We start from the raw sequence: 24902 nt of genomic DNA on the forward strand, positions 1-24902 counted from the left end.
TTCAGTGTGAGCTCGTCTGAGTCAGGGTGCTGCCAGGGGCTGCCCGGTCCCTTGTGCTCCTGCAACCGTGGGCACTGCTGCCTCACACAGCAACAAGTTCAACAGCATATTTTGTGTCTGCCTGAAGTGGTATTGGCATCCGACTCCAGACACTGTTACCTTGTATACGAGATGCGAATGTAGTACATTTTTAGGGTAACTTTTCAGGAAAAGGAAACTTTGGTCTTATTTTTAGGTAAGTACAGAATGCGTTGTTTTGTCAGTATGATGAGGTTGAGGTAACTGTTGCTGAGGGTACAGTAATGGAATTGCAAACTTCCCATTTGAGGATTTCTGCTTTTAATTGATTGCCTCTGCAGAGTATTAACACTCAAGTTAACCAAAGACATTCTGCTAAGTGAAATAAATTATTATATTACATTATATTCACATGGGTTAGTTATTTTTGTCACTGTTTAATATTACCCCCTATGAACTCCTTCTGGGCTGATCTAAACATTTTTTACTCTCAGGATAGTGTCTTTATCTTTTCTTAGCATTGTAAAGCAATGGCAAAATGAAGAATTGTGTTTGATTGGTAGCCTTGAAGTTTCATTCTTTATCTTTTTTTCTCCCAGATTGAATATCTTGATTACTATGCAAATGAAAATTCCTCATAAGGAATATTACAGACAATATGAAATTCTCTTTCATGTCTGCAAACAAGAGTTTTTATGAAAAAAGGTACATCTGGGAACAGAAGTTTTTTGCCTTTCCACTGTATTGTGTTCTGCTGTTTCTCACTTTATACAGACTGTTTGAACCACTTACAATAAATAAAGGATTTCCCGCTTCCAGGAGGGAAAGAGGCAGCGTGGGCTTCCATCATGGCAGCCTCCTATGTGTAAACTGGGAAATTACATCAAGTATTCTTGAGATTGGTACCATATTTTAGTTAGGCAGTGATTGCATAGTTGTCAGGTATTTTGTTCTCTCAGTTGCAGTACATTTTGAATTTAACTTTCATAGAGGATTGTTAATTGTGAACAAGAAAATCTTGAGTTTTTATTGATCATTTTTAAAGGTTATAAACTCCTACAAATAGACTGCCTAAAACTACTGAGTTTTTGAAAATCTTGATTTGATATATTAATTCTCTTCCTGAAAAGAAATACTGTCTTTACTTGGAAATATCATGAGGAACAAAGCTATTTTCTATAGGACAGGATGACTTAAGGTTTATTTTCTTGTTAAATTAGTTTTTAATTAGTTCTAATAATATATTGCTAATTATAATCTCCACAAAACATTTAACAAAATTACAAAACTCTAACTCAAAAACTGAATTGTCTTCTTGGACAATTGGAGAACTTGTTGTCATTCTGTCATTCTGACAATTGGAGACTTCTTGGAGATCTTTGGAAGTTATCAGGCATATAGTATCTCAGTTCCTTTCTTTATTTATACTTTTATCGTAATTTTGCATACAAAGTTTATTTTTAGTGGATAATCCCTGTTGGATGTACTGAATAATGAAGTTGATAAAAGTGACTGTCCTATCAGAACATCTTTGACAAAATTTCGATGTGAGGAAGATATTTCTCAGCTGCTTTATAAGAAGCTGTGTTGTTAATGTGAACTGACATCGCTAACAAAGAGATGAATTCCTCTTGATTTCAATTTAATTTGAGAGCTGATCCCATGCGTTTAAATACTGAACTATTGTGGTTTCTCTGTGTTGTCTTGTATTCTGCTCTCACCTTTTTCTCTATTGTGTTAATTTTTCTCCAATTAATTAAACCTACAACAGACACCAGCATTGAAATAGCAGAGGTCAGTATGTATACCAATGACTTTCTGATGTGTTGTATTATTCATGTTGTGTACTTATTTCAGTCTTGCAAGAGCAATTGCCAATACCATTGTCCTCCTGCGGAAGGGAAAAGTATGTAAAAGGCTTTAGAGAAGGGATTTTTATTTTGTGGGAACCAACTTTATGTGTGGAAGTTGCTCTGCAAAGATAGGCCCCAAATTAGCATATCCTCAGGATTTCCAGTAAACTCTGTCTGGCTGTCTACCTACCACTGGCATCACGATGTTCAGGGGTATTCTAACCTAACCTGTGGTTATACACGTTCTTCAGTTTGGAAACCTTATGTTGTATAACTCATTTAAACTATGTCCATGCAGCTGGACAGTATTTCTCCTGGATGGCATGCTCAGTTCTCTCCTTCTCTAGCCTAGATCAGAGCACTTTAAAAGATGGCCTAAGCGACAGATCTAACCCCCAGCCATTTGGTCCCTAAATGAGTTTAGCAGACTGAGGGGAGCAATTGTGAGAAGCAGGAGGTGAGAAGTACGAGGACGTTTGCTTAAGTGATACGGCTCCATTTCTGGAGCTGCATCCATTTGTCCCTTTTTTGAGGAGCCTTGCACGTGGCATATGTTTGACTTGGGCTTGTGGAGGATACCACCGTGGTCCTGTGAAGTGCACAGACTACCACGAGTATCTCTGGGTAATCAGAAGTTAGTTGCTACATCCAAGTCTGTCTGAGTTGTCTCCTGCCATAAGTGTGTGGTGTCTCCTTCCCCCTCCACTGGTTGAACCTCAAGAAGGTCTGTCAAGCTAAGAGAGCAGCTAGAGCTTGTGTGATCTGTTGCCAGCGCTTAGGCTGTTGAGGGCTAGTGTTACCAGGTTTAATTCAAACTGTTTTGGAGGAAAGAAAGAAAAGGTGACCAAAAAGAGGAAAGGACTCTAATCTCCAGGCACCCTGATCGCCCTGATGTGAACTCAGGGTTTATTTTTATTGTGGTCTTCTTTGCAAAGAGCATTTTATTTATAGGGTGTGACTCCAGCCTGAGGCGCTGGTGGCTAATCACAGAATCACAGAATTGTATAGGTTGGAAAAGACCTTTAAGATCATCGAGTCCAACCGTAATGCAGCTGGCAGCTTCTGTTATGTGCCGATGGCTGGTTTGGTGCTTCGTGATGGATGGCCAGGTTGTGTGAATGGCAGTGCTGACAGCCTTGGCCAGTGGTCCAAGAGTTTCATAACACAGCAGTTGTTTCTGGAGGCAAATAGTTTTCTTTCCAAATCATATTCCAATCAGCCATCCTGGAAAGTTATAGTAAGTTTTCTTAGGCCAGGTCTGTCAGCAGCAATTTGAGTCCCGTGATAAGTAGAAAAACAAACCTTTCTTCCAGTGTCTACTTGTATTGGCATGTTTATAATCTTAGATGATAGCTGAGCTGGGCAAGTAACGTGACTGGTATAGAAGGAGGATGAAGAGATTTGGAAAGACACATCAGCTTTTTACTCACTGACAGTTACTGACTTCCTCTTCTTATATTTGGTTTTGATTAGAAAGTTAAGGAAACAGTGTTCACTTATAAGCTCCTGATACGAACAGACTGTAGTGTTTTCAAGATAATAGAAGCCTAGTTTCCTCTTTCCCTTTAGCTGCAGAAAGGCTATATTTACACATGCTTTCTAAATGTCATGTTTTTTATTGGCATTAGTCCTGGACTGTTCCTGTGTTTGTTCTGATACCTCTGCCAGGTACCAAAGCATGGCCAGTGAATGGCTGTGAAACTCTGTCTATTACTGAACACTAAGAGTGTGTCGAAGTTCTTTTCTTTGGGATTTGTAAATGTACAAAAATAATTACCTGGTTTGACCTAAATTCACATGGTGCTTACTATCCCCTTTTGCTTTTTAATTGGAAGTGACACTACTTGAATGAAGCTATAACATGCTTTGTCTCTTCTGCTCTGTTACGGAATTAACTTTCTTACTGCTGAACTTTGTTATGGTAGTGAACTGCAAAATAATATCTATTGACATGGACTCTACCGTTTCCTAAATATGAACTTCCAATGCCTTGCACTGTTTTGTTGCTTTGGGGCCTGGAGGCTGAATAATGCAAAATGATAAGGCAGCTGTGGGACTTCGTTTCTAATTCAACCAGAACAGGCACAGTCTAGTATACAGATGTATATAGGGCAACAGAATGTGTAAAATCCTATACTGACTGTCTCTTGGTTTTCAAGTTTTTTTTTCCCTTGTACACACCTGGCCATTTTTCCAGCCTGTGCTACGCTTAATGAGGGCTCAGATTTATTAATAGATCACATAACTCTTCAGATGGTGTAACTCAAGCCTTCAGTGCATACATGGTCTCTCTGTTGCAGAATTCATCCTTCCAACATGGAGTGTGGCTCTCTTCTGATAACCCACAGCTTCTCTCAGCAGCATTTCTTCTAGGTGTAGGTAAGCAAGAGAGGAAGTGGACCTGAGCATGTTGATCCAGTTATGAATGATTGCTTACTCACATCAGACAGCAGCAGGGAAGATTCTTCTTCTTCACCTTAAATGTTCACACTACACTGGTGCCAGCTGATCCAGGATGTAAGTGGCCAAGTTCTCTGTATTTCTTGACAGCTTTATGTGCTTGTAGCTCTAGAACTTAACCGTACGGCAGAACTTCAGCTTCCCTGTAGATCGGCAATTTATCTTTGTTAGGTGTTTCCTCTGTCAAGTCTTCCATCTGCTTAGTTTTCCTCTTTTCATTGGATTTGGTATTTGCCACACACTACTTTCTCTGATCCCTTTGTGCCCAGTTTCCTGGTTTCTGTCTCTACCTTGTCTATCTGCTGTGCATCTTCTGCCTCTTGCACTCAGTTCACCCGCTTGGACTCAATTCACCGAAATTCTTAATGATCTCCTTGTGACCAAGTCCATCCAGGACTCTGCACTTGGGCCTCTGCAACGTGGTAGCTGCCTTAAACATACACTTCTTGAAACCTTACCCTCTGTTAGCTTCCTTGAATCTCACTTCTCTGAATATTACTTCTCCTACTGGAGGGAAGAGGGTTTTGATCTTTTTTACTTCCTCTGGTAATAATGAAACTAAACCTCAAAGTAGCAATATTTAACTAATGAAGTAGTAAGGTAACAAAAATATGATTTGCCACAGATCTGCAAAAAAAGTCTTGAAGAGTTTACAGATTATGTGGTGGATTCATCTCAGCCAACAATCAAACACCCGCACAGCTGCTCATTCACTCCACTGTCCCATGGGATGGGGAGAAAAGAGAAGGAAGATAATGAGATTCGTGGACGAAGATAAAGATAGAGTAATAGGTGAAGCAAAAGTGCACAAACAAAGGAAAAACAAGGAATTCATTCACTGCTTCCCATTGGCAGGCAGATGTTTGACCACTTTCTGGAAAGCAGGGCCTCAACACATTGAGTAGTTACTTTAGAAGGCAAATGCCGTAACCACAAATGTCCCCCCTTCCTTCTCCTTTTCCTTCATCTTTTATTGCTGAGCACGACATCGTACGGGTGTGGAATATCCCTTTGGTCACTCCTGTCCCGGCTGTGTGTCCTCTCAGCTTCTTGCCCACCTCCCCAGCCTATGGGGGGGGGGGGCAGGACAGGGGGCCTGAGTGGGAAACGTAGAAGGACTTGACACTGTGTAAGCAATAGCCAAAACATTGATGTATTATCAACACTGTTTTAATCACAAATCCAAAACACAGCACCATACAGGCTGCTATGAAGAAAATTAACTTCATCCCAGCCACACAGTACAATGTAAAAGCCCACTCAGTGTTCATATACTGGAGCTTAAGCTCCAATAAAATGGTTTCATATATAACAAAATATAGAAAACACATATTTTTAGATTACCAGTCCATCTAATAAAAATTTGGCTTCCTGTACATGCAAATAAAATCACAAAAATTTTAAGCTATGGTGAACAGCTTTTAAAAATTTGCTTCAAGCAACTGCATCCTTAATTATAAAATGTGAATTAGTAATTGGATATAATCTATGTTTTTACAAATGAAAATATAAAAGAAATTTAAATCTGTTTAAAATTATCTTAAGTGATTAATGTTTTCTCAATTATACAGAAGTATTTTACAATAAGAGGCTCTACCCTTGTGTAGAGCCTTTCAAAGGCATTTGCATCAGCTAACCAGCCAACCTGGTATGTATCTTTTTGTCAGAGAAAATCATCTCCATTCCTACACCAACTTAATGCTGTAGCTATAATACTCAGAATCATTTTGTTCTCCTATTGTGTTTCTTTGCTGTATCTTGGAGTTTTTGTCAGAGTGTCTGATTATTCCCTGAAGATTCTTTAATTATAGGATTACACTTGGACTTCAGTTACAACCTTTAATACCATAAGTTCCTTCTTCAAAAGTGGCTGGCACTTGAAATTAAAAAGGGGACCTAACATCCCAGTAGCTGGATTTTTTTTTTGTTTTTCTTTGCATTGGAATGCTAGCATGTATATTTACTTCTCCAGTTGATCTCAAGCAATTAATGTGTGAGCAAAACTGCAGACACCTTTCTTGTCGTGTTTCCAGTTCTGTCCTGGTTTTGGCTGGGATAGAGTTAACTTTCTTCCTAGTAGCTGCTATAGTGCTGTGTTTTGGATTTAGGATGAGAATAATGTTGATAACACACTGATGTTTTAGTTGTTGCTGAGCAGTGCTTACACTGGTCAAGGCCTTTTCAGCTTCCCATGCTCTGCCAGGTGCACAAGAAGCTGGGAGGGGGCACAGCCAGGACAGCTGACCCCAACTGGCCAAAGGGCTATTCCATACCATACGATGTCACGCTCGGTATATAAACTGGGGGGGGTTGGCCGGGGGACAGCAATCGCTGCTCGGGGACTGGCTGGGCGTCGGTCGGCGGGTGGTGAGCAGTTGCATCACTTGTTTTTTCTTTTCCCTGGGTTTTGTTCCTCGCTCTCCCCCTCTCTTGTTATTTTTTGTTTTAATAATAATAATAATAATAATAATAATAATAATAATAATAATAATAATAATTATTTTATTCTCTTTCAATTACTAAACTGTTCTTATCTCAGCCCACAAGTTTTCTTTCTTGTGCTCTTCAGATTTCTCTCCCATCCCCCTGGGAGGGGGGAGGGTGAGCGAGCGGCTGGGTGGTGGTTAGTTGCTGTCTGGGGGTAAACCACACCAAGTTCGCTTATGCTTTAGAAGCTTCAGGAGGCCCAAGACCCTTAAGATACGTCACGTACGTGGCTGGGCTCTTCAGAGTACAGGGATGTGTTCCCCATTACCCCCTGTTCAAGCTCCTGCTGAAGGGCAAAACCCGGGCAAGTCAGTGAAATTATTTTGCTCTTACTCTACAAGTCAGGTTTTCACCTGAATTTTCTAACAATACTCTTTACCAAGAGTATGCAGGATGAGGAAAATGTTGTTTGGTTTTGCTTTTCAAGAAATGCATTTGGAAGAAAAATATGCCAGGGTATAAACTGAAGGTCAGTCTTGCTGAATGATGAAGTCAGTTGAAGGTACTCATGCCCCAGTTCAGTCATTTCTTCTTGCACAGGAAAGCACAAAGATATTTCCCAGACAAGGATGAACTTTTCCTCATGCTCAGATTTTGTGCTGAGCTTGGGCCTCAGTGCCCTGCAGATATCTCCTGTTGTTGGTATGTTTCCAGTCTTAGCAGAACTGCCCCTGTTAGATTCTGGCTGTAAAAATAACTTCGTAAGATTTCTCTCATGTTTAGGAAATGAAGTCTGTAGATTAGAGAATTATCAGTGCTGCCACACATGAAACCTAGTCTCAATTTAAAACCACTCTAGGTTAATTTCAACTTAAATGGGAAAGGCACACGTGTGACATCGGCACCTAACAGAGCTAAGTGGCATTATTCAGACTCTGCTGCATCTTTCACATGTAAGAATAGCTACACTGTGGTCAGAAATACGTTTTCTCTCGAGGGTTGCTTGCCAGATACATCTCTGAAACCTTCTGAAGCAGAACTGGTACCACCTAATGAGAGCTGTTGTCGTGTCCTACAGACTTTTTCAAATGCTTCTGACAATTACATGATTTCTCAGCTGTCTCCCTTTCTTCGGATGCTTTTTTAAATCCCTGCCCACAATCATAACACTATATCAGAGCAAAAGGCTTTTCTCCCTGTATCTTTATTTCCTAACAAAAATCCCAATATCTTGATAAAACCCAAACCTCATTTCACAATGTGATAGTCTGCGTCCTGCTTGTATGTATAAAGCCCCAGGGTTAAATTTTCAACGTGGTGGATAGTAGATATCTGCACAAATCCCGTTTTCTGCTAATGGGATTCATTCATGCTGCTCCCTGACACCTTTTTAAACACTCATGCTGGTGATGTATTTTATTATGGTGCTATAGAAGACACTTAGTAAAGTGTGTTCTGATTCCGCATTCAGCAACATGAACCAGTCCGAGGGAACAGGACCAACTAAATGGCTGTGTCTGTGCTGTATTGCTGCAGATAGTGGTCATAGGTTGTTGGCTCTATATTTATGTGGCCATAAATTGCCTGTTTTGCTGACACTTTAAAGTAAATGAAGGAAAGCATCAGCACTGCTGGCTTTCTGGCAGGAAGCCTAAGAGCAACTTGGTATGCCTTGTGCCACGAAGTGCCAGCTAATGCCACTTCGATGGAAAGTTTTAATTAAGTGCATGTCTGTGCGTGCAGAGAGGAAATCAAAGGCACTTGGGAAAAAGAAAGTGTATCTGCTCCAGACCCATTGAGGAGTAATTTGGTGAGAGCACTAAATGACTTTCAATTAAATGGAAAATATTTTCTTAAATATTGCCAGAAAGTACAAGAAAATCAGTCTGAAGGGAAGACTATAAAATTAGTCTGTAGATCTAATCCATTTGCTCCATACTTGTTGGAAGATGTCATGATTGATAGTACAAGTCAGAGATGTAGGGACTGTGAAACTAATCTGATACACTGGATTTCATTAAGCTCCCTAATTGTAATTATCAGAAGAACACTGGAAGCTGGTTTGCCTACAGCCAGTATTTTTGATTTGTCATTTCTGTAACAGTTTCTAAGCTTATAAACATCCAAAAATTCATTGTTAATACAAGTATAATTTTTATAGCAAATCTTTTATAACTATTCTAGCTGTTGAAATTGAACTTATTACCTGGGAATTTTAGCTCTGTTTCCTGGTTCTCATAGTTACAGGAAGAAAATTCACTGAGTTCTCTTCAGACTGTCTAGAGGGATGGCTCTTTATGAAAAGAGCAGTTCTGAGGAGCAGGGATAATTCATTTACCACTAGATATGGTGCATGATTTATTTTGGATAATGTTTGGTGTATGATTCATTGTTCTGTCTGCATTATAGCAAAACCAAAAGGGCCAACCCAGGTTTGCACAGGGCTTGTTATATCATACTGGGTTCGCCTTAATCCCTGTAATCTTTTTATGACCTCAATACACCATGACTTCCACCCTTTTATCCATTTTTCATCCAAGGCAGAAAACCTGCTTTATTATTCACTTAACTTTTCATCCAGAAGAAATGGAGCGTTCTCAAGAGCCAATCCAAAACTGTGCAACAAACTCCATGAGGGGCTGGGGATGACCACGCAGTCTTAGCTTTTGTCCCTATTTGATCTTCCATCTTTAATATAACTCTCAGGTACTCTTTGCATTAAATAACCACAGTGAAAGAACAACACCAGTGGCTTAAGCCTTATCATGGTGAACTCTTTGGTTCCTCTGCATGATGAGTGATTTGTCAGCTCTTTCTATTCATCTTATTTTAAGTGCATATTCTCCTATGAACTGTACTGCCAGATGAAACCTTCCCTCATCCCCAAAGGCCTATTTTTTTTGATTTGTTTCTTAACATGGACAAGGTTATTTTCTGAACACAGAATTGTAGGTCTGATTTCCTAATGTCTTTCTCTATTTCTCTTTGATGTTTATGAAAAAGTGAATCTGAAGACTGGAATAGATAAGGCTGCTTTCTTAGCATGAATTATCAGGTACCATTTCAGGTGTATATAGCAGATGGGGAGTCTCATGGGAAGGGGAGAAATAAAGGCAACAGATGCATCATAAGAGCAAAAAAGCTATTTATGAGAATAGTTCCAAGATGGAAGATGCCATCAAAAGGTTATTTACCTTTTGGCAAATCATTGCATTTTGCCTGACTTTTTCTAATCTGAGAGATGAGAAATGGTTTGGCATTTATTATCAGAAACTACTTGTAAACAGAATTTTCTTGTTTCTCTGGGTATTATGGAGCAATGCTAGATGCCTCCAGTGCTCATGACAAAGGCAGACAAAGAAAGGAATCCTTATGGACAACATGGGGGAAAGTCCAGCACCCAGAAAAATGAAGTATCTCAGAGTATTCCAATAAAAGTAATGAATGCTGTGGTCTTAAGACCTTTGCTGTGGTCTTAAAACCTTTCTAAGATCACCACTTGCAGAGTGTAAGGAGACATGAGAAACATTGCCCTTGTAATAATCCCCACCCCATACACCAGGCTTGCACGTGGCTCCTCAGGCAGTGCATAGGCAAGCTCTGGATTTTTTTGCAGCAACACGCAAATGCTAAGAAGTTCAGGAAACGTAAGGAAAAACTTTTTTTAATGTGAAGGTGGTCAAACAATGGAACAGGTTGCCACGAGGTTGTATGGTCTCCATCCTGGGAGATAATCAAAACCTGACTGGTTATGGCCCTGGGCAATCTGCTGCAGCTGAGCCAGCTCTGAGCAGGAGGATAGACTGGAGGATCCCCAGAGGTCCCCACCAGCCTCAGCGACTCTGTAGTCTGTTGTAGGCTATGAAACACAAAGAAATACCTCTACGTTATGAAGCCTCTGAACGCCAAATTCCCAGGAGCAGGGAAGCTTTGTCCTACTGTTTGTCCTGCTGTTTGCCACTGTCTGTATTGATTTCTCCCTTAGGGCTGGTCTTGGCCACCATCCCAGAGGATGCTGAGCTAGGCTGACCATTGGTCTGATCCAGCATGGATGTTCTTGTCTGTGTTAAGAGGATACTGGGCTAGACTGCAGATAAGGAGTAAGTCTAGTTATGGAGGAGAGGTTGTTTAGGAGAGGAGGGTAAAGCAATGCAGTTATACCTGCGATCCATGCAGGGCAGCCCAGGGAGAGTCCTGACATTGAGCCATGTTTCTCCTATGGGCATTGTAACTCAGGGTGGAGATGCTGGACATTGGGCCAACGCCAGTGTCCCAGCCTGATCCACCTGGGTCCTGTGCTCACCTCTTGTCTATGAAAACTCAACACAGCTTCCTCTTAATTTTAACTGCGGTTAGTCCAGTTGTTGGGGACCTGACATTATCCAAAGAGCTAAACAAATTGATGTTTGTGACGTTTGACCGCTGGCCAGCTGGGAGGCTTCAATTTCTGTTATAACATGTATTTAGTTTCACCTGTTTAATAGATAGGACTATCGCATTAATGGTTGACATCTTGTTAGTGTGTGTGAAAGGTTTGCCACAAACTCTAAAGGCCACAATAGGAGAAGCCAAAAAGGAAAGATTTGAAATGTGATACTTCTGAAGTTAGAAATGGAGATGAAGCAAAGTAAATTAAGTTAGAAAAACAAAACAAAACCTCCAAACCCCAAAGACTGCTTCTTCTTCAACTGTGAGTCCTTCTTGTCTTTCTTTATAAATGTCAGTTTCTTTATAAATAAACAATTTGCTCTTTTAAAATAATTGGTGATGACTCAATAGCTCATCTTTATTATTGTGTATTTTAAATATGCAGACTTCAGCAAGTCTAAATCTGTGCTCTTTGGGGAAAAAAATAAGGCTTTAATCATATTCAGACCTAGCCTCCCTTTCATCTGGTAGTTTACTTGCTTTGACAGGTGAATATAACTTTCTGAGATCTGTGTTTTGTTTTTAAACCCACTCACCTACTTATATAACTTTCCTTACATAGAAATTGTAATTTTTGTTTTACCTTAACTGACACCAGTCAGATAGAGAGGCAGGCGTATAGACATTTGCAATTTATTTATTATATTCCAGTTGGTGTTTATAATATTTTCTCCTGAAAATTAAGTGTTTCTCATATAAAAAGGGAGGTAAGCCAAATTGCACATGGCAATGCAGAGGTATTTTTTATTATTGTTTTTCAGTAAACCCCACACCGGCTACTGAGTAAAGGATCTCGACACTGCTGTTGCTTGGATATCTTCTGCTTTGCCCAGCGCTGATTGCCGCAAGGCTGTAATATAGCTCTGCTCCTCATTTTAGTTAATGAGAAAGAAAGGTGGGAAAGCATGTAGTTTTGTTTTCTTAGAGGTTGTATGATGTAAGGCTTGTGGGCCCTCCTCTTTGAGGAGGCATTAAAGTAGCTGGGTGCTTTGGTGGGGAGTCTCTGTAGCTGTACAGCAGCGATGGGGACCATCCACTGATGCTGTGCTGTGTTGGGGAGAGCGGGAGCTGTCAGAGCCTAGCACTAGCACTGAAGGAACAGGAAAATAAATTCATTCCAGTTAAACATGAGTGTGAAATTACTACTCTGACGTAAGGGTGACTATTTCTAGCAGCAAACAGCCAGTGGATTGGCCCACAGTAAAAAGACAACATTGCCTTTCAAAGGGGAATGTGACTTTTGCAAGTGGAGCAAGACTTTAGCTTCAGGACAGGCATACCTACAGATAAATACTGTTTTTTTCAATTGTTTGCATGTGTTATGAAAAGCACTAGCAGCAGAAAGATTAAGAAGCCGCCCCATATTGTGATGATGACTGTCCATAGGAGATGCACGCGCAAGCTTGGCTTGCAGCAGGTGGCTTTCTGCCTGTGCTATCACAAGCATCTCTATGCTATCAGAAACAGCTATGTGTTATTTTCACTTTCCAGGCTCCCATGTTTCCTCATGCCAAAGCTGACCTTTGGTCCTGCCCCTCTGCAGTGTGGCTTATGCCAGTAGAGATCCAGGACCCCTGCACTGAGAGAGGACCTTCTGCCTGCATCATCTTTAAGGATAGACTTGCATTGTCTGAATTGATTCCAGTTCATAAAGCTGACATTTAATTGACATCAGAGTTACCCATCAATGTCCTCAGCAGAGTTAGTCCAGCTTTCATGTTTTAATAACTGTGAACAGCACGGAGCCCCAGGTAGATTCCTTTCAAGGTAGATTCATTAGGGCAAAAAAGATCATTAGCTGCTGGTAATGGATTGTTTCTCAGTAAGATAAACGCAAATTCAGACATGCTTTGAACTGCCAGTGGAGGCTTGTTTCAGTGACAAAGGGAGCAGGTGAGCCATGGTATCCTGATTATTCCTTTTACTTCTGTTTTAAAAAAAATCTTTGAAGACCACAAAGTGTTGGAAATATACTGTTCTATCCACTAATGAGCAGTAGAAGTAATGAGATATCTCAAAACTCCCTCAGTATCCACCTATTTAGTGTATACTTGGCTGAACTTCATCTAATTCTTTTCAAAGTGACGTGTGGATTTGGTGTCGGGAGAGAAATACTGGAAGCAGTTTCCATCCATTTTAGTCGTTCAGTCACTCATGCTGAGTGATAAGCACTGATCATTTTGCTTTGTGATGAGCATATAATGAGATGATCTCTGCCTTGCTGTATTCTCCTCTAGTCCATGGGCAACATTCATAAAACCAGGATGAGAAAAGTTTGGTGATAGCCATTCGTTTGCTGGAAATTTTATATAAAGGAAAAAATACTATGTGGCTATATCCTTTCATGTATGACGGTGCAGTGGTGGTAATGGTAGGAGCCCAGCTTGCCCATAAAATTATCTTTTTCCCTGAAACCCCTTCAGGGGGATTTCACATAGGGTGTGGGGTCAGCCTGGGTTCTTTCCCCTTCTGGTCAATACGGGCTCTGCTTACAGGTACAGCTCTGGCTGCAGCTGCCACACAGAAATAAGGGAATCCTTATTCCTTATTAATTGAGAGATTGTATTTAACAGAGGCTTGCTGAAAGAAAACTGCTGCTTTGGTAAAGCACAAGATCTTTCTGTGGCTTTTACCTCCTGTTTGCGTTGACATCCTGAAGTACGTTTGTTTGAAAAAGTGTATAGTCCCTTTCTTTAAAACAAAACAAAACAAAAGATTTGTCATTCTGTGTATCTTACTTACCAGAAGCACTCCCTCGGGCACCACTCCAGAGAGATAAAAGATTTCTGAGCTGCTTGGGGTTCTGTACTTCTCGCCTTGTGACATTTTCTCACAGGAAATATTTGCAGCATATGCAAATGTTGAAAGTTTGGTCTGAGTCCTTGTGACTAGCAATGGCTAAGATGTATGCAGTTTTAATCTCAGAAAAAGTCGATCATGTGCTTCCTTTAATAATGGAAGTTATTTAAATCTGGACATCTTGTCTAGCTAATATGATTATTTTGGTTTTAAATTGACTAGAGAGCTGAACATATTCATGTGAAGAGTTTGAACATAGCCTCACTAAACAACTTGTATATAAAAGAGTGCAGATATTGGCATGCGATTATGAAATAGCTAGTGTACACACTGATAATGAGATTTTTTCAAAAATAATTGTTCTTTCCCTCAAATGCCTCTCTAGATTCTGTCCAGTCCATCTTGTGAAAGTTTCTGAAAGCCAATTTATAGGAAGAGACCATCTTCACAGAAATCACTACTGTCAGTTAACATGTGCTTTGCCACAATTTGGTGCATATTCTTAATGGTGACTGTAACCTACATAACAATTAACAACGTATTTGGCAGATTTTTTGTTCTGTGCAGACCTTTAATTCAGGATAAATGATCTGCTAGAGAGCGAGGAATTGAACTTTCTACAGGGATTTCTTGGTGAAATCCTGTGGTCTTTGTTGTTTATGATGGCCTTGGATTTAACCCTCCCTCTCCCTCTTTTGTTTTGTCCATTATTATAGTCTGTGACTATGGAAGAGTTGACTTGGCAGAATACTGTGTTTCATTGTGTAATTATATTGAGAATCCAAATGAAATCTCATCTGCATACCTAATTCACCCATTACAATGTGTTACTAGAAGGGAAATGCTGTTAACTACAATCTGCGCGGAGCTCATGGCTGCAGACTTTTAAACCCATGGCTCTGTGCATCCTGTTGCGTTGCTGCGGTTTCATAGATCCAGCAGCTCCTGTGCAGCCTTGTCCAAAATGGAGATTTGAATCAGGGGATGAAATCCTAGGACTGCTGAAGTAACTTCTTGTCCTGGTTTCAGCTGGGATAGAGTTAATTTTCTTTCTAGTAGCTGGTATAGTGCTGCGCTTTGGGTTTGTGCTGAAAACAGTGTTGATAGCACAGGGATGTTTTAGTTCCTGCTGAGCAGCGCTTACACAGAGTCAAGGTCTCTTCTGCTCCTCACCCCACCCCACCAGCGAGTAGGCTGGGGGTGCACAAGAAGCTGGGAGGGGACACAGCTGGGACAGCTGACCCTGACTGACCAAAGGGATATTCCATAACTTATGACATCATGCTTAGCATATAAATTAGGGGAAAAGCTGGCCGGGGGTCCGCTGCTTGGAACTGGCTGGGCATCGGTCAGCAGGTGGTGAGCAATTGCATTGTGCATCACTTGTTTTGTATATTCTTTTATCATTATTATTATTTTCCCTTTCTTTTCTGTCCTATTAAATTGTTTTTATCTCAACCCACGAATTTTACCTTTTTTTTTTTTTTTATTCTCTCCCCCGTCCCACTGGGGGCAGGGGAGTGAGTGAACGGCTGTGTGGTGTTTAGCTGCCGGCTGGCCAGAACCACACCACTTGTGAACTCCCATTGGAGTTAGGGTTTTTCTTATCCTGAATGGTGGCCAGAGCCCTGTGCAGTTCTCTCTCTCTCCCCCCGTGCAGGCCCCTCAATGGGGATTAAAGTAGGGTCAGGAAGGAACTGTAGAAAAAAGCTACAGTTCTGAATAGGTGTTTGAATGCATAATGTATTTAGTGAATGCCTTCTCACTAGTAGTTTTCTAGGATGCTTGAACCATCTCAAATACTGTAGGTACATCTGTTCTGATTTATATGATCTCAAATATTCACATAATTGAAATGAAGCTAAGGAGGTTCTAGACTTCAAAGTTGCTGTTTTGCTTGTGACATACAATTATTTAATGGTTTATATATCTCTCTCTATATAGCTCTATCTCAGTTATATTTTTTTCCTCAAATTAGGAAGAGCCTACACTATCAGTTTAGATCAAATAACTTCTAATAATACTCGGATTGATGCCTGTATAAGGTAGATAATATACTACCATTGTAAATTGTGTTGGTGGGACTTCAAAGACTAAACAACTAGGATGCTGATTTTAGGTTTCATCAAAATGGATCCCACAGGAAGACCAGCCAGCCCTGCACCCTGCAACTTGCAGTTGTGGATTACTGCTTTAGGCAGCTGCCTATTGATTTTGTTGTATGTCTGGCAGACCCAAACATGCCAGACTTGCTGTGCATTCACAGCAGGCAAATGTGCTGCTTTCCGAATTCCAATACTGGTAGAATTGCTGTCTGGAACATGGAATTAAATACTGATTTAGCATTAACAGTTCAGGAGATGGTGATCTTAACATTGCTTTCTGCAAGGATGTTCTGCAAAACATCCCTGTATACGTTGATGGACTGTAGTGCTGCTTGCCTAGTGAGAACGATGGACTAACACCACCCCATGGGTTAAGGTTCTGGAGAAAAACAGATACATACCTTCTGTACACAAGGTATGGTAGATAAGTGTTTTGGGTAGGTAAGCAACTCTACTCAAGGAATGTTTGGTAGCATTTGCAGATGGAAAGCATTAGTTACCTTTGTCGGAGTCTGTGTTAATATTAGATAATTAAAACACTCCCTCACTCTGTTTCTTCCTCTGCAATAATTCATTAATTCATCTTTTTTAGCTGCAAATTTATAATGATCTAGTGCTATGTGTGTTCAGGGGTCATTACTGTTCGTCTGCTGAGTGTTTGCAGTACTGGATATTTAACATTTACAGCTTATGGCGCTAAAAATCCTCATCTTCCACTTCATTCATGGGAAGAGTGTTCTTGTTACTGATGTTTGTGACCTTGTTTTTCAGAAATATTTTCTATTCCAGAATGTCACTTAATGTGTACTTTAAATATGTACCATGAAAATTTAATTCATTTACCAATTCATATGTGCTTTTGAGAGGTTTTTAAATTTTAACAAAACAAGAACATAATGCAATATCCAAAGTATTTGGGAGAGCAAATTAAAAGAAAGAAAGAAAAAAAAAGCTAGTTTTGGGATGGAAGCTGTAGTTTCAGGAAACATCTGGAGCCAAAATAACTGCTCACCTCTGGCAAAAGGAGGAGGGAGGGAGATTCTGGCTTCTCCCTCTCATGCTCTGCTCCACTCGCTGCCCTGCTCTTGCCACTTAAGCAAGTGCCACAGCTTTCCAGGTGATTGCCTGGCAGGTGGGTCCCAGTCCCTGAAGCAGCAGAAGACCAGCTCGGGGGGGTAACGATTCTTGCTACGTCAGCGAGGCATATAGCTTGATATCCAGCATCAGAGCTAGTGCAGGGAAGATGCAGGGCTAGTGCAGGCATGGTGGTGGGGAGGACACAGAAACCCCACCAGATGTTGGGGGTTGGATTCTGAACTGCACCATCTTTAGGCTGAGACAATTAGATCTCCCAATTTAATTTAAGACCCCCTTTTTTTTTTTAGAATAGAATAGAATAGTTCCAGTTGGAAGGGACCTACAGCGATCATCTGGTCCAACTGCCTGACCACTTCAGGGCTCACCAAAAGCTAAAGCATGTTATTACGGGCATTGTCCAAATGCCTCTTAAACACTGACAGGCTTGGGGCATCGACCATCTCTCTAGGAAGCCTGTTCCAGTGTTTGACCACCCTTTCAGTAAAGAAATACTTCCTAATGTCCTGTCTGAACCTCCCCTGGTGCAGCTTTGAACCATTCCCACACGTCCTGTCACTGGATATCAAGGAGAAGAGATCAGCACCTCCCTCTCCGCTTCCCCTCCTCAGGAAGCTGTAGAGAGCAATGAGGTCGCCCCTCAGCCTCCTTCTCTCCAAACTAGACAAGCCCAAAGTCCTTCACAGGACATGCCTTCCAGCCCTTTCACCAGCTGTGTTGCCCTCCTCTGGAGGCGTTCAGGGACCTCCACATCCTTCTTGAATTGTGGGGCCCAGAACCGCACACAGTGCTCAAGGCGAGGCCGCACCAACACTGAATACAGCGGGACGGTCAAGGCTGGTTATGCTGTGCTCGATGCACCCCGGGGTGCGGTTTGCCCTCTGGGCTGCCAGGGCACGCTGCTGACTCACGGTTTGCCCTCTGGGCTGCCAGGGCACGCTGCTGACTCATGCTGAGCCTGCTGCCCACCAGTACCCCCAGACCCCGTTCTGCAGGGCTGCGCTCCAGCCACTCCTCTCCCAGTTTATTCTTGTGCCGGGCGTGACTCCGTCCCAGGTGCAGGATCCAGCACGCACCTCCCAGCGGGGTGTCATCAGCAAACTTGCTAATGGTGCACTCAACTCCAACTCCTGCCTCCAGATCGCCGGTAAACGTATTGAACGGGACTGGCCCTAGAATTGAACCCTGAGGGACGCTGCTGGTGACTGGTGGCCAGCCAGAAGTAGCTCAAAAAGGGAGCTGTCAGAAGTGGGATTCGAACCCACGCCTCCAGGGGAGACTGCGACCTGAACGCAGCGCCTTAGACCGCTCGGCCATCCTGACCCACAGCACAGTACTGCCACTGCTGTGGAATTTGTGTATTTGTAGGTATTTCTAGTGATGCTATATTGAACTATTTTTTCACACAGAGGATGTTAAAAAATACTCCAAACTAAAATGTATATCGTGGTGAATCTAATGTAACTATAATAACTGATGTTAATTTGGTACATGCAGCTGTTTCACTCTGTGAGTACCTGAGTGTTAGTATGTTGAGAGAGAAGCAGGGACTGTTGCACATAAATTACGTATGCCATGTAGCAGAAGTTTGAAGGCGTACGGAAATGAATAAAAATGTGGTATGTTGCACAAGGGCACTGCTTAAGGCTGATTTGTTTCCTGTAATGTCTATGAATATCCCCTTGAGACAGGTGCATATTATTCACGGTGAGAGTTCTCTGTGACATTTGAAAGGGGACTGTGACACTGAAACAAATTGTATGTCCCCGTGCTGCATTTTGATAAAAGGAATTCATGTACTTGAAAGCTGCATCCAGGAAGCTCTAAATATACACATTCGGTCAGGATTTGGGAGTAAAAGTCACTATGGAAGGCAAGAGGTGTACTTGTTTCCAAGCATCAGCTTTAGAATCTAATGGCTCTCTTTGGAATGTAAATTTAATAGAAAAATCAAATTTTGGAATGGGACAACCAGAAACTGACTGTCAGAAATGGCAAGTATACCTCTGGCCCCAAAACATAATTATTCCCCAGAACCTTAAGGAACAATATTTTCCAATGGCAAAAAGGCTACAGTCTCTACTAGATTGGTCAGAAATTGATACTGATTTTATTTGGTACTGGTATTGGAGGAGAACAGTTCCTACTGTTTGGAGAAACCAGTTCTGGCTCCAGTTTATCATGCGGGAGCGTGCTTGCACGCGGGAGCCCAAAGTGCTGGACCCAGTACTCTGATGCAGTCCCACTGGTGCTGAGTAGAGGCAAATAATGACTTGCCTTGACCTATTGGCCATGTCCTTCCTTGGAGAGACACAAGAGTTGACTGGACAAGGCCCTGTCTTGTCCTGACATCAGTTAGATCTATCTTCAAAGTCCCTGCTTTGAGCAAGGTGTTAGAGCAGATAAGTGCCAAAGGTCCTGTCAAGCCTGAATTGTTCTGTGATTCTACAATTATGTGCCATAATTTTGAACAATTTCATCTAACAGCACTCTTAAGAACTGAGAGTATTAACGCTGTACCTTGGATATGTAGTTAATGTGTCCTAAACCTTTGCATTTTTACCCTTGTACTCATTCTAGGGCAACAAGTAGTCTTGTCTGAGTCCTAACTGCATGTAAAGACTAGCCTACATAACCGATATTTTTATAACATACTGGAAATTTTATGCTTCTTGTTATGATGGGAGACAGAAGGTATCCTGTAATGCATTTCAGCGTTCCAGTCTTGGAGAAAGAGCAGGCCTGGTTGACTTACTGGGAGGGATCCTTATACGGGCAGAGGTGCAATTTACCCATATTTAGAACTAGTAATATATTTAAATGCTGTGGCAGTAGGGACTTGGTACCAAAGGTCACAAAACCTGTTTATCTGGAGTCAGTAGTTTTGCCCAAATCAGAGTCCTAGCCAATGTGGTGGTGGTGTGTTGTTTTTGGTGTTTTTTTTTTTTAAACCATAACTGGTGGAGTTGACAGAAATAGAATTATTCCAGTTTTGGTAAGTCTGCCTGCCCCCTGTACCAAGATGGGCAGAGTCCAAAAAGCAGAAATACAGATGGCAGAAGTATGGCCATCAAAGGCTGCTCACAGAGGAGCAACTCCAGAATGAGCTGGGTTTGCAACCTACACCCGTTCTCCTATCAGCACATAGCTGTTTGGGTCTTTAGCCAGCAGCTCCAAAACCTCATGTTCACTACTTCAAGACACAGTGATGATGTAAAGCTGATTAAATATATCTTGAATGGCTGCGAAAAGTAACTAAATAGGTCTTAATTTAAATCAAGGCTAAGTCATAAAGCCATTACCCATTGGCTTCAAGACTCGTGAATCGCACAAGGAAGGCTCTTCTTGCAGAACTAAGTGCGTACCAAATGGTGACCTCAGTGAAGAATCAGCCCAAGCCTACTCCTGGACAGCACCAGTGTCTCCTTTACCAGTGAGAATTTTTTGGCCCAGAACTTCCCTAGTTACCTCTCAGGCTATTGCCCAAAAATCTGCTGATCTGGCTAACTTACTGGTCAAAATGTAGTGGTACTTAGTTTGCAAAGGGTGGATTCAGCCCCAGTTGCTGACCCAGAACTCAATTTCATATAGTAGTTGCCATACTGACTGAATCGTGCTCTAGTGAGCAAACTGGAAACCTCAATAAAAATTACATATTTATAAAGTTGTATGTATTCCCCAACTGCTTTGACACAGACTTAACTAACTGACTGTCCATCACACAGCCGGACTTATTGGACTTGGGGCAGGAGGTTGTTCTGTTGCAGGATGTTGATGGGCTCCAGCAAATGCGTTCCTCAGCCACTGAAAAGAAGTCCCTGTGACGTGAGGTGCATTGGTATTATCCGTTGGAAGGGGCAGCTCTACTGGTTCTGGAGTTGTCGCAGATGAGTGGAATGTACCTCAATCAAAAGAGAGAAGCAACAATATGTTTTATTGAGGTAAAATAATAATTTGACAGAGTTCAATAAATCTGATGGAATTTAACAATGTTTTAACAGTGGTTTGACAAGGTTCAATAAGTTTGATGGCAAGGTTCACCTTATTAATTACTGCATGGAAGAAACATACAAAGGAAAATTGAGTTAGAATGGAGTTAGAATGATTCACACAGAGACCAGAGATGCAAGGAGTAAGGAACACCCTCCCGTTGAGTCACGAGGTTCAGAGCGGACCCCATTGCTTTCTAAACTCCTTATGGAGCCTAGATGTAGCTGGATCCAATCTTAGTCTCAGACTTGGACAACGGTGTATGCCTAATGGAATTATCTATACCATGTTTGTAATAATATTGAGTAGCTACATGGATTACTAATGCTTCATTAGTATTAATTCAGCATGCTATCAGTCACTTACCAAGGATCTGTCGTGGGTAAGGGATCTCTCCACCTTGGGCAAGGAAGGATCTCTTAGTCTCAGGTAAGGAGTCTCAACCCTTGAGAGGCATCCCTGCTGAAGGGAGAGTCGCCTGGCGTGCAGTCCAGCTGCAGTTCAGGGAGAGCTCAAATTGGGCACATCCTGATGGTTACGTTGTCGTGGTTTAACCCCAGCCGGCAACTAAGCACCACGCAGCCGCTCGCTCACTCCCCCTCGGTGGGATGGAGGAGAGAATCGGAAGAGCAAAAGTAAGAAAACTTGAGGGTTGAGATAAAAACAGTTTAATAGGTAAAGCAAAAGCCGCGCACGCAAGCAAAGCAAAGCAAGGAATTCATTCACTACTTCCCATGGGCAGGCAGGTGTTCAGCCATCTCCAGGAAAGCAGGGCTCCATCACACGTAACGGTTACTTGGGAAGACAAATGCCATCACTCCAAATGTCCCCCCTTCCTTCTTCTTCCCCAGCTTTATATACTGAGCATGACGTCATGTGGTATGGAATAGCCCTTTGGTCAGTTTGGATCAACTATCCTGGCTGTGCCCCCTCCCAGCTTCTTCTGCACCTGGCAGAGCACAAGAAGCTGAAAAGTCCTTGACTAGTGCAGCAACAACTAAAACATCTCTGTATTATCAACACTGTTCTCAGCACAAATCCAAAACATAGCCCCATACCAGCCACTATAAAGAAAATTAACTCTATCTCAACTGAAACCAGGACAGTATCCACCCCTTATTCCATACCATTTACGTCATGCTCAGGTCTCACACTATCCAATACATTCTCATTACCCACCATCACCCTTCCCATCCTTTGATATAATACACACATATCATTCCCTTAGTCTATGGACCACCCCTACAAAATATTTGTAAAATGTCCATAAATGTCCACTGAGTTCATTTAGTCCATGACTTTGGGCTTCATCTCTTATGGTTGTTACTCAGGACAGGAGAGGTGGTGTGTTGCTTGGAGTTATTGGGCACCAAAGCCAGCTCAGGTCAGGTCACTGCTGCACTTGCACTGCTTCTTGTAAGGCTTCTCCTCCGTTTGTTCAGGTGGTTACGACTGTAGTAATTCCTATAACATGCAACTCAAATCATGGGTTACAACAATTTAAAGGTATATCCATTTCAATGTCCACCCCTGGTCCTTTTGGGCCAGGTTACAGGGTTTAACATTGCAACGAACTCCTCCCCTTGCTCCTAGCCTGGCTAGCAACAAGGGCTTCCTGCTATAGTAATTCCCACAACATGCAACTCAAATCCCGGGATACAACAATTTAAAGGTATTTCCATTACAATCTCCACCCCTGGTCCCTTTGGACCAGACCATCAGGTTTGACATTGCAATGAAGTCCTCCCCTTGCCCCTGCCCCAGCTTGGACTTATCCACAGAATGCAGTACCTTCAGAAGTAAACTTGCTCCAACATGGCCTTATGCACAGCCACTGATGCTTCAAGGTGTACCTGCTGCAGCATGGACTTCATCCACAGCCACAGATATTTCGAGGTATACTTGCTGCAGCATGGACTTTATTCACAGCCACAGATGCTTCGAGGTGTACCTGCTGCAGCATGGACTTCATCCACAGCCACAGATGCTTCGAGGCGCACCTTATCCAGCGTGGACTTATCCTTGGACCACAATCCCTTCAGAGCTATACCTGCTGTGGCACAGACATAACCATGGCCACAGATGTTTCAAGATATACCTGCTCTGGCATGGGCTAATCCATGGGCACAGACGCTTCGGGGTGTCCTGCTCCCACGTGGATTCATCCACAGGTCACAGTCCCTTCGACTCGAGTTCACACCAGAGTTCCAGCCTGTCCAGTACAGCAGCACAGAAACAGCAGCGATGCCCTGGCCATCTGCCAGCCCAGGCGCATCGCCATGGCTGTTATCAAAATGTTCCCAGGCACAGCAGAGTAAGGTGATCAGCAGTACAGCAGCACGGCAAGCAGTGAAAGCAAAAAGCAGCCACTAACGAGCCCTAGACTCTGACATACAGTAAGGCAAGCAAGCCTATGGCAAGCACAGAAGCCTGCTGATTAATAGCTAAACAGCAATAACAGCTATAAATTCTATCTATCTGGCACATTCCAATCAAATCTGTCATTATCTCAAACCCTTCGTGCCCCACGTTGGGCGCCAAAAAGGACTGTCGTGGTTTAACCCCAGCCGGCAACTAAGCACCACGCAGCCGCTCGCTCACTCCCCCTCGGTGGGATGGGGGAGAGAATCGGAAGAGCAAAAGTAAGAAAACTTGAGGGTTGAGATAAAGACAGTTTAATAGGTAAAGCAAAAGCCGCGCACGCAAGCAAAGCAAAGCAAGGAATTCATTCACTCCTTCCCATGGGCAGGCAGGTGTTCAGCCATCTCCAGGAAAGCAGGGCTCCATCACGCGTAACGGTTACTTGGGAAGACAAACACCATCACTCCAAATGTCCCCCCTTCCTTCTTCTTCCCCAGCTTTATATGCTGAGCATGACGTCATGTGGTATGGAATAGCCCTTTGGTCAGTTTGGATCAACTGTCCTGGCTGTGCCCCCTCCCAGCTTCTTCTGCACCTGGCAGAGCACGGGAAGCTGAAAAGTCCTTGACCAGTACAGCAACAACTAAAACATCTCTGTATTATCAACACTGTTCTCAGCACAAATCCAAAACATAGCCCCACACCAGCCACTATAAAGAAAATTAACTCTATCTCAACTGAAAGCAGGACATACGTTTATAGAGTGAAGTTGTTGGCTGCTAGTCAATAGTATAGACAAGATAGATGTCTTTGTTTTAGCTCTGGTATCTTGTTCTATACTTTGGTTATCTTGCATTTTTGGGTTTCGAAATCACCTTTTGAAATATTTTTCCGAGGCACCTTCACTCCCTTGCACGTGAGCCAGGAGCTTTCCAGCTCGCAGGTTCACCACAGGGCATGAGGCTTGTTGCTCCTCGGTCAGCCCAAACCAAAGTATGGCTAGGTGTCAGGTGTGTCCATCACACAAGTACATGGTCTGGTGACAGCAGGTGAAGAACAGGAAACTCAGTCCTGTTGGGTATCCTTACCAATATTCCCTCATACGTCTTTGTGCTGGTGCCCAACCTAAAATTTCGATAACAGACTCCTATTCTTAACATATCTAGAGAAAATCTGATTCCATTTTGCATTATTTGTGGCTGTAACAAAAAGCAGTGCAAAGTCTGAGCTTAGTTTTCAGAATATCTGATGACAGCCAACATTGTTCTAGAAGGTTCAGTGAGATAATAGAAAATACTGAAAAATAATTTTAATGTGGCTGTGCATAATAAAATCCTTAGTAATGACTTGTCCTCTGAAAGCACAT

At 42.2% G+C, this 24902-nt stretch overlaps 1 protein-coding gene and 1 non-coding gene across 10 annotated transcripts in view; one reads left to right on the forward strand and one right to left on the reverse strand.

The window, feature by feature from the left end:
* OXR1 (oxidation resistance 1) overlaps positions 1 to 24902 on the forward strand; it is a 442087-nt gene that overhangs the window by 103152 nt on the left and 314033 nt on the right. The window lies entirely within an intron of this gene.
* On the reverse strand, positions 18426 to 18508 carry TRNAL-CAG (transfer RNA leucine (anticodon CAG)). Its single transcript has one exon. It is a non-coding gene; the product is annotated as a tRNA-Leu (tRNA).

The sequence above is a fragment of the Mycteria americana genome, chromosome 2 (genome assembly GCF_035582795.1).
Source record: "Mycteria americana isolate JAX WOST 10 ecotype Jacksonville Zoo and Gardens chromosome 2, USCA_MyAme_1.0, whole genome shotgun sequence".
NCBI lineage: Eukaryota > Metazoa > Chordata > Aves > Ciconiiformes > Ciconiidae > Mycteria > Mycteria americana.